This window comes from Rhipicephalus microplus, chromosome 1 (genome assembly GCF_043290135.1).
Source record: "Rhipicephalus microplus isolate Deutch F79 chromosome 1, USDA_Rmic, whole genome shotgun sequence".
Classification (NCBI taxonomy): Eukaryota; Metazoa; Arthropoda; class Arachnida; order Ixodida; family Ixodidae; genus Rhipicephalus; species Rhipicephalus microplus.
Window position 1 is genome coordinate 95,073,405 of NC_134700.1, and position 13,424 is coordinate 95,086,828.

The 13,424-nt window shown below is 49.2% G+C and overlaps 1 long non-coding RNA gene across 1 annotated transcript in view; it reads right to left on the reverse strand.

The window, feature by feature from the left end:
- The window catches only part of LOC142768499 (uncharacterized), a 138,227-nt gene that overhangs the window by 85,998 nt on the left and 38,805 nt on the right, over positions 1-13,424 (reverse strand). The window lies entirely within an intron of this gene.

A 13,424-nucleotide genomic window follows, 5' to 3' on the forward strand; every position in this document is an offset into this window, starting at 1 on the left:
GATTAACTTATGCACCACTAATTATTTAAGAGTTGTGCAACTGATGAGTTCCGTTAACTTTTATTGCGTCCAGCTCGAAGCACAATCCAAATTATACGTGGCTTCAATTGCGAAAGTAGAGTCAACAGAACTTGGTGGGACAGTATCGTGGCTCCAGACGCCACTGATGTGTTCGTACAAACTGTAATTGGTAATAAATTTATTTTATGTAGCATGAAATTTCTGCTGAATGATTGCAGAAATAGAATGCCACACATGTTGAGAAATATAAATCTGGAAGTCGAGCGGTTGAGGCCTCAAACATTTGTCGGGGCTGCATTCGATTTCGAGCTTGTTTTCGTTGTTAACGGGAGGCGTTGCTTTAGAAACATATCCCTTTACTTCTTAGCTGATTCTTATGAAACCTTCACTGCTTATGGTAATCTATTTACATTGTCATCTCAATATGTGGTTTTGTTCTAGTACAATATTCAGTTTTCTAGTACAATATTCATATGCGGCGATGGTGGAGTGGTTAGAGCATCCGCCTCGCATGCAAGATGTCCGTGGTTCAAATCCCGTTGCCGCGCAGTTCCCAACCGGATTTTAAAAAAAAGTCTACGCGTCGATGGAACTGCATTAAGAGGCCTGGGGTGCGGCCTCACCGGTAACCACCGCCGGGAACGCACTCCCTCACCAGAGAAGGATTGGCCACCCTGGTGCAGTATCTGGCCACTACCTCCCACATGCATACGTCAAATAACTCACGGCCCTCAGTCCCCAGCAGCTGCGAAGCAACTGACCACGGCGGCGGTCAGATCTGCAACGCAGCAGAGGGTGCTAAGAATCTCTGCATCCGGACAGGCCGCCTTTGGAACCTGAACTTGGCAACGTTTAACGCTAGAGCCTTATCTAGTGAGGGAAGTCTAGCTGTACTATTCGAGGAGCTAAAGAGTGTTAAATGGGATATAATAGGGCTCAGTGAGGTTAGGAGGACAGATGAGGTCTATGCGGTGCTACAGACTGGGCACGTTCCTTGCTATCGGGGCTTAGCAGACAGAAGAGAAGTGCGAGTGGGGTTTCTAATTCACAGAAACATGGCTGGCAACATAGAGGAATACTATACAATTGATGAAAGGGTGGTAGGTATCGTAACTAAACTGAATAAAGTTACAAGATGAAGGTAGTACACGCTTACGCGCCTACATCCAGCCATGATGACGCTTCAGTTGAAAGCTTCTATAAAGACGTGGAATCGGCAATGAGTAAGTTAAAAACACAGTATACTATGGTGATGGGCGACTTTAATGCAAAGGTAGGGAATAAGCAGGCTGGAGACCAGGCAGTAGGAGACTATGGCATTGGTACTAGAAACGCTAGAGGAGAGCTACTAGTAGAATTCGCAGAACGCAATAATTTACGGATTTTGAATACCTTCTACCGAAAACGAGAAAACCGCAGTGGACATGGAGGAGCCCTAATGGCGAAAATAAGAACTAAATGGACTTTATAATGAGTGGACAACCAGGAATCGTGCAGGATGTGGAAGTGGTTGGAGAGGTACGATGCACTGACCATAGAATCGTACGGTCTCGAATTCGCCTAGACTTGAAGAAGGAACGACAGAAACTGATACGCAAGAAGCCAATCAATGAGCTAGCACTGGAAGGGAAAGTACAGGAATTCAGAGTGTCGCTGCAGAACAGGTACTTGGCTCTTAGTGAGGAAACCAACCTTAGCGTAGATACAATGAATGATAATCTGACGAGTATCATCACGGAGTGTGCAGTGGAAGTTGGAGGCTGCACAGTTAGACAGGACACTGGCAAGCTTTCCCAGGAAACGAAGAACCTAATTAAGAAGCGTCAAATCATGAAAGTGTCAAGTACAACAGACGAAATAGAACTGGCAGAGCTTTCAAAGTTGATTAATATACGTAAGGTATGCGATGTAAGAAGGTATAACATGAAGAGAATTGAACACGCTCTGAAAACTGAAGGAAACGTCGAAGCAGTGAAGAGAAAACTTGGGATAGGCAAAAGTCGCATGTATGCACTAAGGGACAAAGAAGGCAAAATAACTACCAATATGGATAGTATAGTTAAAATCGTGGAGGAGTTTTACAGAGATCTGTACAGTAGCCAAGACAACCACGACCTTAATACTATAAGAACTAGCAGCAACCCAAATGACACCCCACCAGTAATGATAGAAGAAGTCAGAAAAGCTTTGGAGAGCATGCAAAGAGGCAAAGCTGCTGGTGAGGATCAGGTAACATCAGATCTGCTGAAAAATGAAGGACAGATTGTGTTAGAAAAACTAGCCACCCTGTTTACGAGGTGTCTCCTGACGGGAAGAGTACCAAAGTCTTGGAAGAACGCTAACATCATCTTAATACATAAGAAAGGAGATGACAAGGACTTGAAGAATTACAGGCCGATCAGCTTGCTCTCTGTAGTATAAAAGCTATTTACAAAGGTAATTGCTAACAGAGTAAAGAAAACAGAATTCAATCAACCAAAGGAACAAGCAGGAGTTCGAACAGGCTACTCAACAATCGACCACATTCATACTATCAATCAGGTAATAGAGAAATGCTCTGAGTATAACCAACCACTATACATAGCCTTCATAGATATATCAGTAGAAATATCAGTGGTCATGCGGACACTGCGGAATCAGGGCGTAGATGAAGTATATATAAACATTCTGGAAGAAATCTACAGGGGATCAACTGCTACCATAGCGTTTCATAAAGAAAGCAACAAAATACCAATCAAGAAAGGTGTAAGGCAGGGGGACACAATCTCCCTATTGCTATTTACCGCGTGCTTACAGGAAGTTTTCAGAAGGCTGGAATGGGATTAGTTAGGGATAAGAGTTAATGGAGAATACCTTAGTAAACTGCGCTTCGCCGATGACATTGCATTGCTGAGTAACTCAAAGGACGAATTGCGACTCATGATTATGGACTTAGACAAGGAGAGCAGAAAGATGGGTCTTGAAACTAATCTGCAGAAAACGAAAGTAATGTACATCAACCTCGGAAAGGAGCAGCGCTTCGAGATAGGTAATAGTACACTTGAAGTTGTAAAAAACTATGTCTACTTAGGACAGGTAATAACCGCTGAGCCGAACCACGAGATTGAAGTAACTAGAAGAATAAGAATTGGGTGGAGCACATTCGGCAAGTACTCTCAAATTATGACAGGTAGATTGCCACTATCCCTCAAGAGGAAGGTATACAACAGCTGTATCTTGCCGGTACTTAGCTACGAAGCAGAAACCTGGAGACTTACAAAAGGCGTTCAGCTTAAATTGAGGACGACGCAGCGAGCAATGTAAAAAAAAATGGTAGGTGTAACCTTAAGAGACAAGAAGAGAGCAGAGTGGATTAGGGGACAAACGGGGGTTAAGGATATCATAGTTGAAATAAAAAAGAGGAAATGAACATGGGCCGGGCATGTAGCGCATAGACAGGATAACCGCTGGTCATTAAGGGAACTAACTGGATTCCCAGAGAAGGGAAGCGGGTTAGGGGGAGACAGAAGGTTAGGTGGGCAGATGATATTAAGAAGTTTGCGGGTATAAATTGGCAGCAGCAAGCACAGCACCGGGTTAACTGGCGGAACATGGGAGAGGCCTTTGTCCTGCAGTGGACGTAGTCAGGCTGATGATATATATATATATATATATATATATGACGCAGGAGGCGTGATGGCTGTACGATGAACCATTTATATTTCTTCGTCTCCGTCTTCCTCCTCCCCTACCCTTCCACCACACCGTTCTCGTGTGGTTCGTCACACACTTCCCCCCTCCCCCGAGAGAGACGTAGGTGCAGGGGCGGATGATATCGTTTAAGTCTCCCGACATGAACGATGTCAGTCTGGCGACCGAGTGGAGCCGCGCGGCGGTCGATCTCGTAGTTAACTGCCGAAATCTTGCGTATGATCGTATACGGTCCTTCCATGATTGCGCTGAGTTTGCCGCGGTTCGGGTGCCAGGGTGTTTCATATAGAACAAAGTCTCCCACTTGAAGCTCTAATGGGAGGAACTTCTTTTCATATATTATCTTGTTTTTCTCGTGATATGCTACTGAATTGCGGACTGCGTTTGTACGAGCTTCCTGCAGATTTTTGGTAACGCCTGGAAGAAGATAGGGATATGATGGTGTGCCATACTTAAGAAAGCAGGGTGGGTAGCCTGTGACTTCGTGAGGCGTTCTATTGTACTTGTCGACAACGTCCGAGAGGAGACGCGGCCACGGTTTTCGGGGTTCATCGTTGATCTTGCATCGGAGGCGAGTAACGATCGTCTGATTAGTGCGCTCGTTTAGGCCATTACACTGCGGACGTTGTGAGCTTGTTAAACTGATGAATATTGTTGTGCTTGAGGAACTGCTTAAATTTGCCGGCAGTGAATCTTGTGCCGCGGTCGGAAAAAAACTTCCGCGGCTTTCCAGCAGCGAAGATAATCTTCAGGCAAGAGATGTACGCGTCGCAAGTCTCATTCTTGTGTGCGGACGCCCAGACATAACGGGTGGCATGATCAACGGCTAATTGAATGAATCTTTTGGATGAGCCGTAGTTGCCAAAACCTCCAATAGTGTCCATGGCCAGAAGATCAAACGGTTGTTCCGCTGGTGGCAAAATCTCCAAGGAACCAAATTGTTTGTTCTTCGGTTTCTTGCAGCGCTGGCAGGTATCGCAGTGGCGTGTGTACTCGCTCACGTCGGTGATGATGTCAGGCCAATAGTACTGTGGAGAGAGAAGCCGCAGCGTCTTCTTTACCCTGACATGACCGAAAGCGTCATGAGCTTTTTGGAGAAGAGAAGACCGGAGGGCAAAAGGCACATAGACTTTTCGTATTCCCCTGCGTGTCGCTATACTCAGTCCGTTCTCAATGGTATGCTTTCCGGGTGGCTTGTCGTTGTCATGCTCTCGCAGTTGCTCAGCAGATAGGAGTTGAACTACCGGGCTTCGAGATAGTGCATCAGCTTCAGTGTTGTCAGTGCCCTTTTGGTGTTTTATGTTCACGTCGTACATGGAGAGTTTCAAGGACCACCGGAAAAGTCGGCCTCGGGGATTCTTGATGCTTTTAAGCCATTGCAACGCTGCGTGATCTGTGATCACAGTGAAAGTTTTCCCGTGTAGATAGCAGTGCCATTTATCGATGGCGTCAATAATTGCCAAAAATTCTAGTTCTGTGATGGCGTAATTATTTCGTGTTTTAGTAACTTCCGTGAATGGTATGCGATTGGGTGCTCTCTACCTTCATCATCAGCCTGCTTCAAGACGGCGCCGATACCTCTGTTGGATGCATCGCAGTATAGAACACAAGGCTTAGTGGCATCGTAGATGTTAAGGATTGGCTCTTCTGTCATGCATTTCTTGAGCTGAGTGAAAGCTAGTTCACACTCCGCATCCCAGTTCCCGGTGGCGTCTTTGCTGAGCAGGCGCGTCAGTGGGTGAGCGATTTGACTGAAGTGGTCGATGTATCGCCGGTAAACATTGACAGTGCCGAGAAAACGCTGCAGCTCTTTAGGGCGTGATGGTGTCGGAAACCGTATGATTGCGTCCACGTTGCTTTGCTTTGGAGTGATGGTGCCATGCGAAACCTTGTGTCCCAGGAACTCAATGGACATTCGAGCGAATTGACATTTCTTTAATTTCAGCTGGACGCCTTCGCTTTTGAAAGCTTTCAAAACGCCCTCCAGATGCCTCAGATGGTCTGGAAACGTGTCAGAGTAGACAACAATGTCATCGAAGTAATTCGTGACGTTCTGCAAATGGTGTTTTGCCAATACGAATTTGACAGCCCGTTCTAAGGTGGCCGGAGCATTCCGAAGGCCAAAAGGCATGACGATCCACTCGTAGTGACCGGTACGTGTGACAAACGCCGTTTTCGGAATGTCATCAGAGTGAATTTTCACGTGCCAGTAACCTGACGTTATGTCTAATGTCGAGAAGTACGTAGATTTCCCCAGAGAATCGAGAACGTCATCGATGCGAGTGAAGGCTGATAATCAGGCACCATCAATTCATTCAGCCTGCGGTAGTCGATGCAGAAGCGCGTGCGTCCTTCCCCTTTTTTCTCTGCCAGAAGTGCTGGCGCAGCGTATGGGGAGGTAGATAGTCGTATGACACCTTGCTTGAGAAGCTCATTGATATGTCTGTCCATTTCAACGCTGTCAGTTTCTGAGCATCGATAAGGAGCTCTACGAATGGGAGCATTGTTGTTGAGATGAATGCGATGCATTTCGCCGTTGATACACTCAATGTCTGTCTGTGACTTGGAAAAAAATGTCATCGTACTTGTGGATAAGCTGCTTCAATGCTAACTGTTGAGTTTTATTTATATGTAGTACATCACAAACTTCAACACCTTGCAAAGACGCACCCTTGTTAACCGTGGTTTGGTTCTGTGTACGAGAATGGAGGATGTCTTTCCCTTGGCGTAGAGTCATAGTGTCAAGGTCCAGCGACAAGTTAAAGAGGCAAGCACTATCCAAGCCAAGAAGTAAGTTGCTCTTCATGCCTTGTAGAACATGAGCCTGAATTTCTCTTGTCACTTTTCCCATCTGTACCTTTAGATTAACGCAACCCAAAGTTTGGGTAGATGATGTGACTTGTTGAACTGAGATGCATGAATTCCTCATTATTTGCAGGTGAAGTGCCTTCAGCACTGCTTCGTTGATACAGGTAATCGTAGCTCCCGTATCAAGTGTAGTGCTGACAGGGTACCCGTTGATGAGGGCATTAAACTGAATTACATGAACTCTGGGTCGCCCTCTTCGTTTCCCTGGTGGGTGGAGAGGGCGGAAATGCTTGCGCGTCGTGGGCATTCATTATGCCAGTGCATCTGTCGGGGTAAGCCATCCATCGCGCAGTGTTTGCACTCACGCACGGGTGTTCGTACCGGGGAATAACGTGGACGCTGACTAGTTCTGTCACTTGTTACGTTAATCTGTGTATTCCGAGCTGGTGGAAAGCGATGTAACTTCATTCTCTGCATGGTTGACTCTACATGAAGTGCAGCTGTAAGCCATGTCTCTGGTGTAGACGAGGTAAGCTCAGCAAGCGCCATCTCCATATGCGCAGGAAGGCTGTCGATGAGCCCTGATATAAGGTGAGTGTCCTTTAGGTCGGCGAGGCGTCCGAGAGACATTTTTTCGTTATAGTATTCCTTCAAGCTCTGGCCTGTTCGCAACCGGCAATGAATGAATTGGCGAAAATGATCCGCGACGCCGCTCGTAAAGCGTCCCTTCATGCGTTCACATAAGCTCTCCCAAGACGCGTCCGTGTCGAAAACCTCGGTGAGAAACCATCGGAAAGCCTCACCTTCAAGGTAATCGGAGAAGTAGCACAGCTTGTCTCGCTCCGTCCATGCTGCGGCCGCAGTCCTCACCTCAAAGAGTCGGAGCCACTTGTCAAAAAGGACGTCCGTAGATGCTCCCGAGTACTTCGGGATGTTGATGACTTTCTTGGAATGTGGCCATGATGAAGGGCACGGTAGATCCTGTCGACTTGTGTGACGCAGGAGGCGTGATGGCTGTACGATGAACCATTTATATTTCTTTGCCTTCGTCTTCCTCCTTCCCTACCATTCCACCACACCGTTGTTGTCGTGTGGTTCGTCACACGCATCTCTCTCTCTCTCTCTCTCTCTCTCTATATATATATATATATATATTGTGAGACGACGTCAGGTACGAAGGAGCGACCGTTTTATTGTCAACCCAGACGCGCGAGCCAGCAACCGAGCAAGCAGCGAGCCGCTACGATGATGATGATCACGGTGCTTTGTATGCGCAGGTGAAAGTGAAAATGATGAGCAACACAATCAGCGCTCACACTATTTCCCCCCTACACGAAAGCGGTCTGCAAGACGTTCATTTAGTAAGTGTATGAGCGCTGGATATAAGGTTTCAGGCGAGACACATGGACGATCTCGGTCCCGCGACGACGGCGATCAGAAGCCGAAGTAACCGGCGCGACGCGATAATTTACGGCCGATGTTCGTTCAAGCACGGTGTAAGGACCCAGGTATCTGTGAATGAATTTTTCACAGAGGCCGGGTGTGCGAACAGGTGTCCAGAGGAGCACTTCGTCGCCTGGGTAGAATGACACAACTCGACGTGTCGCATCACAACGAACTTTTCGCTGGGCCTGAATGGTAGAGGTGTTGGCGCGGGCGATTGTGCGGCAGTGGTTGACACGGGCAGCGAATTCTTCCGGAAGGGACGCAGATGGGACAGAAGGCGTGGACAAAAAGCTGGTGTCTAGAACAAAAGATGGTGCACGGCCATACACAAGAAAAAACGGGCTGTAACTTGTAGTGCGTTGTATGGCAGTGTTATAGGCAAACGTGACGAAAGGTAGTATTGTGTCCCAGTTCTTGTGATCGGGTTGGACATACATAGAGATCATGTCTGACAAAGTTCTATGAAAACGCTCAGTAAGACCATTGGTTTGCGGATGATATGCCGAGGTGGTCTTATGGATTGTGTCAGAGGCCTGTAAAACTTCAGCGAGCACACGAGAAAGAAATGTCTTGCCACGGTCACTCAGGAGAACACGAGGGGCGCCGTGGCGCAGGATAATGGCACGCAGAACAAAGTCGGCTACTTCGCTGGCAGCTCCAGTAGGAAGAGCTGCCGTCTCAGCGTAGCGAGTAAGATGGTCTACGGCAGTAACAATCCAGCGGTGACCGGCGGCGGTAAGCGGAAGGGGTCCGTATAAGTCTATGCCGACGAACTCGAAGGGAGCGGATGGGCACGGGAGAGGCTGTAGAGGGCCGGCGGGAAGAGATGTCGAACGTTTTCGGTGCTGACATGATGAACAGGAAGTGACGTACCTGGAAACACTAGTGGAGAGGCCAGGCCAGAAGCAGCGAGTCTTAATGCGATCGTAGGTTTTATGAAAACCCAAGTGGCCAGCCGTCGGGTCGTCATGAAAGGCTTCTAAGACTTGGAGTCGAAGTGAGCGAGGTATGACCGGGACCCATCGGCTACCGAGAGGATGGTAAGTTTGTCGAAGTAGCGTTCCGTCATGAAGTTTGAAACGCGTGAGTTGTCGTCGCAAGCGGCTGTTGGGAGCACGAGATGAGCCGGTGAGCCGATCGATGATTGTACGGCAGTATGTGTCTGCACGTTGGAGCGAGGTGAGGTCTGCGGATTGAAGGAAGTCATCCGGTGCAGTGGGCTCGATGGGACTAAGACTGGTCATCTGCGTGGTCTCTTGGCTGGGAGGTGCTGCGCAGCAGGTAGATGCGTCATGATTTTGCAACAGCGGACAGCGTGACAAAGCGTCGGCATCTTGGTGTTTGCGGCCCGACCGGTATGTGACACTGTAGTCATACTCCTGCAGTCGGAGCACCCAACGACCGAGGCGTCCTGACAAGTTTTTTAATGATGACAACCAACAGAGCGCATGATGATCCGTGACGATCGTGAAGCGGCGGCCATACAAATAGGGGCGAAATTTTTGCACGGACCATACGATAGCGATACATTCCTGTTCAGTGATGCTGTAATTGCGTTCCGCTGGGGAGAGAGTACGGCTCGCGTAAGCCACGACTTGCTCTTGTGAAGCCTGGTCACGCTGCAGCAGAACAGCGCCGATTCCGTGCCCACTTGCGTCAGTGTGTAATATAGTAGGGGCTGTGGGATCAAAATGGCGAAGAACTGGCCCTGACGTGAGGCATCGCTTCAGGGTCTGGAAAGCAGCTTCACAGTCATCTGTCCAAAGAAATGATGCACTTGTGGTCAGGAGTTTGTGAAGAGGAGCCGCGATAGTGGCAAAATCACGGACAAAACGGCGGAAGTAAGAGGCTAAGCCGAGGAAGCTGCGAAGGTCTTTGAGCGTGGTGGGCTTAGGAAAGTGCAGCACAGCGGCCACTTTGTCGGGATCAGGTTCGATGCCAAGCTTGCTGACAACGTGGCCTAACACTTTGATGCTGCGGCTCGCAAACCGACACTTCTTGGTATTTAGCTGGAGACCGGCTTTGGCTAGACATGTGAGCACCTCGTCTAGACGTTCTAGGTGTTGCGAGAAGCTGGATGAAAAGATGACGATGTCATCCAGGTAACAAAGACAGGTCTTCCATTTTAGGCCACGCAGCACTGTATCGATCATCCGCTCAAATGTGGCTGGGGCATTGCAGAGCCCAAAAGGCATCACATTGAATTCGAAGAGACCATCAGGAGTAGCAAACGCTGTCTTCTCTTTATCAGACTCATGCATCGGGATCTGCCAATACCCAGATCGTAGGTCGAGACTTGAGAAATATTCTGCACCCTGTAAGGTGTCAAGTGCATCGTCAATTCGAGGCATAGGATATACATCCTTGCGCGTAATTTTGTTTAGTGCCCTGTAATCAACGCAAAATCGCACTGATCCGTCCCTTTTCTTAACTAGGACAACAGGAGAAGACCAAGGGCTTGTGGAAGGTCTGATAACGTTGCGTGCGAGCATGTCATTGACTTGTTCCTCGATGACCTTGCGTTCTGAAGACGACACGCGGTAAGGGCGACGGCGGATAATACGAGAACCGTCTGTGGCGATGTGATGAGAGGTCACCGTAGTTTGACCTAAGCCATCCGAACAAACGTCAAAACAAGTCTTGTGTTTTGTTAAAAGGGCCATTAAGTCATTAGTTTGCGTTGGAGTGAGATATGGACTCAAAGTGGCTTTAAGCGCATTAGATGAGCCTCCTGGTGGCGTACACTTAGCGACTGACGGCGGAGACGATACAGTGACGACACATACCGGTGCTATGTCGATAAGGCTGGCAACAGTGGACCCCTCTGGCAGTAGTTGTGGCTCTGTTGTCGTGTTGTAGGCGGTGAGACTGGCATGACCACGCGAAAACCGCACTAGACAACATGCGATGGCGATTCCTCGGAAAATGCAGCGCTGATCGGGGACAACCACTGCGTCACCGTCAATGGTATCGCTGGATCTAATGGTGAGGATACGTTCTTGGGCCGGGGGCAGTACAAAGTCTGCAGCTGCAACAAGGTGAGGCGACGAAAAATCGTAAGCACTAGAATTTTCAGTGTCCGTAATGCGAATAACGGGCGGACCACACGAAATGACAGCGGAAGCGGCTGACAGGAAGTCCCAGCCCAATATAATCGGATGAGCACATGAAGAAAGCACAGCCAATTGTATATGGTGACGAATTCCGTCGATCAGAACACGAACAGTGCATTGTCCAATAGGGTAAATTCTATTTTCATTAGCACCACATAACACCGGACCAACATATGGAGTTTGCACTTTTCGTAGACGATGACATAGTTCGCGATCAATGACCGAAATGGCTGCTCCAGTGTCCACGAGTGCGTCAACCGAAATGCCTTCTACACAAACAGTTAGTAAATTTGCAGGGCGCGCAGGAGGAATTGGGACAATTCGACGACAGGCAGTTTCTCCTCCAAAAACTGCAGCTGCTAGTTTTCCGAGTGGCTGTCGAGGGGCATCAGGGCAGAACGTAAAGGCGAAGTAGTACGGCGGAAGGGCGATGGTGAACGACGGCGGGGTGAGCGGGAAGAACGAGGTTCACCGTGGGACAAAGGAGGCGAAGGCGAACGTCGTGACGAGGGAATATAGGTTCCTGGAACGTAGGGGTCAGACCTCGCAGCCCGGTCACTCTCGTACGAAGAATAACCTCGTCGTTCATCTTGCTGGCGCCGACGGCAAAAGCGGGAGATATGTCCTCTTATGCCACAGTAGTAACAGACGGGGCGCGTAGGGCGCCAGGCAGGGAAGTGTGGTTGTGGTGGTGCCTTGGCTGCCATCGCAGCCAAATGGTCGTATACGACGTCCGTAGTTACAGGTGGAGTAGGTGGAGGAGGCCGTGACACGACTTCGGCATACGTAGGCACATGTAAGGGCACAGGAGGCGGGGCACGTGCGACGCTCGTCATCGACGCCAATTCGTCCTTTATAATTTCCCGCAGGTTAGGAGGGGGTGAGCGGGCAGGTGAAGTCGGTGCGCTGGCAGGAACAAGGCTGTGAAGTTCCTCTCTCACTATGGTGCGAATTAGAGCTCGCAGCTCATGCTCGCCAGTAAGACGAGTGTCATAGGAGGCGTGTGGAAGGCGCATTGAGTAAAGTGCGTCCAGGCGCTGGCAGGTGGTAATAATGTCCTGAACTGTTGTCGGGCTCTGCATGACAAGAGCATTAAAGGCGACGGAGTTGATGCCTTTCATTACTTGCCGAATACGATCGGCCTCCGGCATGTCCTTTTGGGCGCGGCGGCAGAGGGCCAGAACGTCTTCAATGTACGATGTGTACGATTCGTCAGGCCCCTGGATGCGGGTAGCGAGCTTCTGTTTAGCTACCTCAGAGCGTCCTGTAGAAGTGCCGAATATTTGACGCAGCTGCACCGTGAATGCTGACCAATCAGGAAAGTCGCGTTCGTGGTTATGATACCACGTCTTAGCAACCTCCTTCAGATAAAAGGGTACATAGCGCTGCTTATGTGCCTCATCCCAGTAATTGCAAGCACTGGTACGGTCGTAACTGTCCAGCCATTCTTCTACGTCCTCACCGCGAAGGCCAGAAAACACTGGAGGGTCTCGTTGCGAGGTACTCACGGTGTGGTGAGGCCCAGCAGGCTGAGCGGGTGGTGCGAAGAAGGCGGTAGGGGGTGGGTCGTTTTGCGCCATCACTGTTGGCAAGCACAGCCGTCGACCTGATCGGAGCTCCAGGGGTGACCGGTAGTGCACGAGGACTTGGGAATCACAGCACGCTCCACCACTTGTGAGACGACGTCAGGTACGAAGGAGCGACCGTTTTATTGTCAACCCAGACGCGCGAGCCAGCAACCGAGCAAGCAGCGAGCCGCTACGATGATGATGATCACGGTGCTTTGTATGCGCAGGTGAAAGTGAAAATGATGAGCAACACAATCAGCGCTCACAATATATATATATATATATATATATATATATATATATATATATATTGAGCGTCATTACTCGTTCCATCTTCTCATCTGTACATACTCGTCATCACCACTCCAGTTTATGGTGTAGGGCACATACTCGAGACAATAAAGAAGAGTCTTGAGGGTACTGGACGCCATCTTACAAGTGGTGGAGAGTGCTGCCCGAGTCATGCGTCCTCTCACGCTCTCGGATAACCCCAGCGTCTTCTAGAACACATCGCTGAAGCTCCGTTCAGGCCGCCGCTTGAACGACCTGGGTTCGGTAATGTCGCAAGCCGACCCGCCCAGCGCACCAGCTGTGCCACTGCTCCCATCGCCAAGAAACCCTTCTCACCTGGTCACCAGCCCTCAAAAGGATCTTCCGCTGTTCGCAGGGCTTCTGGGTGATGACGTGGAAAACTGGCTCGAGGAGTATGACCACATGAGTGCCATAGACAACTGGGATGAGCCTGCGAAACTCACCCACGTTGCATTCTACGTGAGCG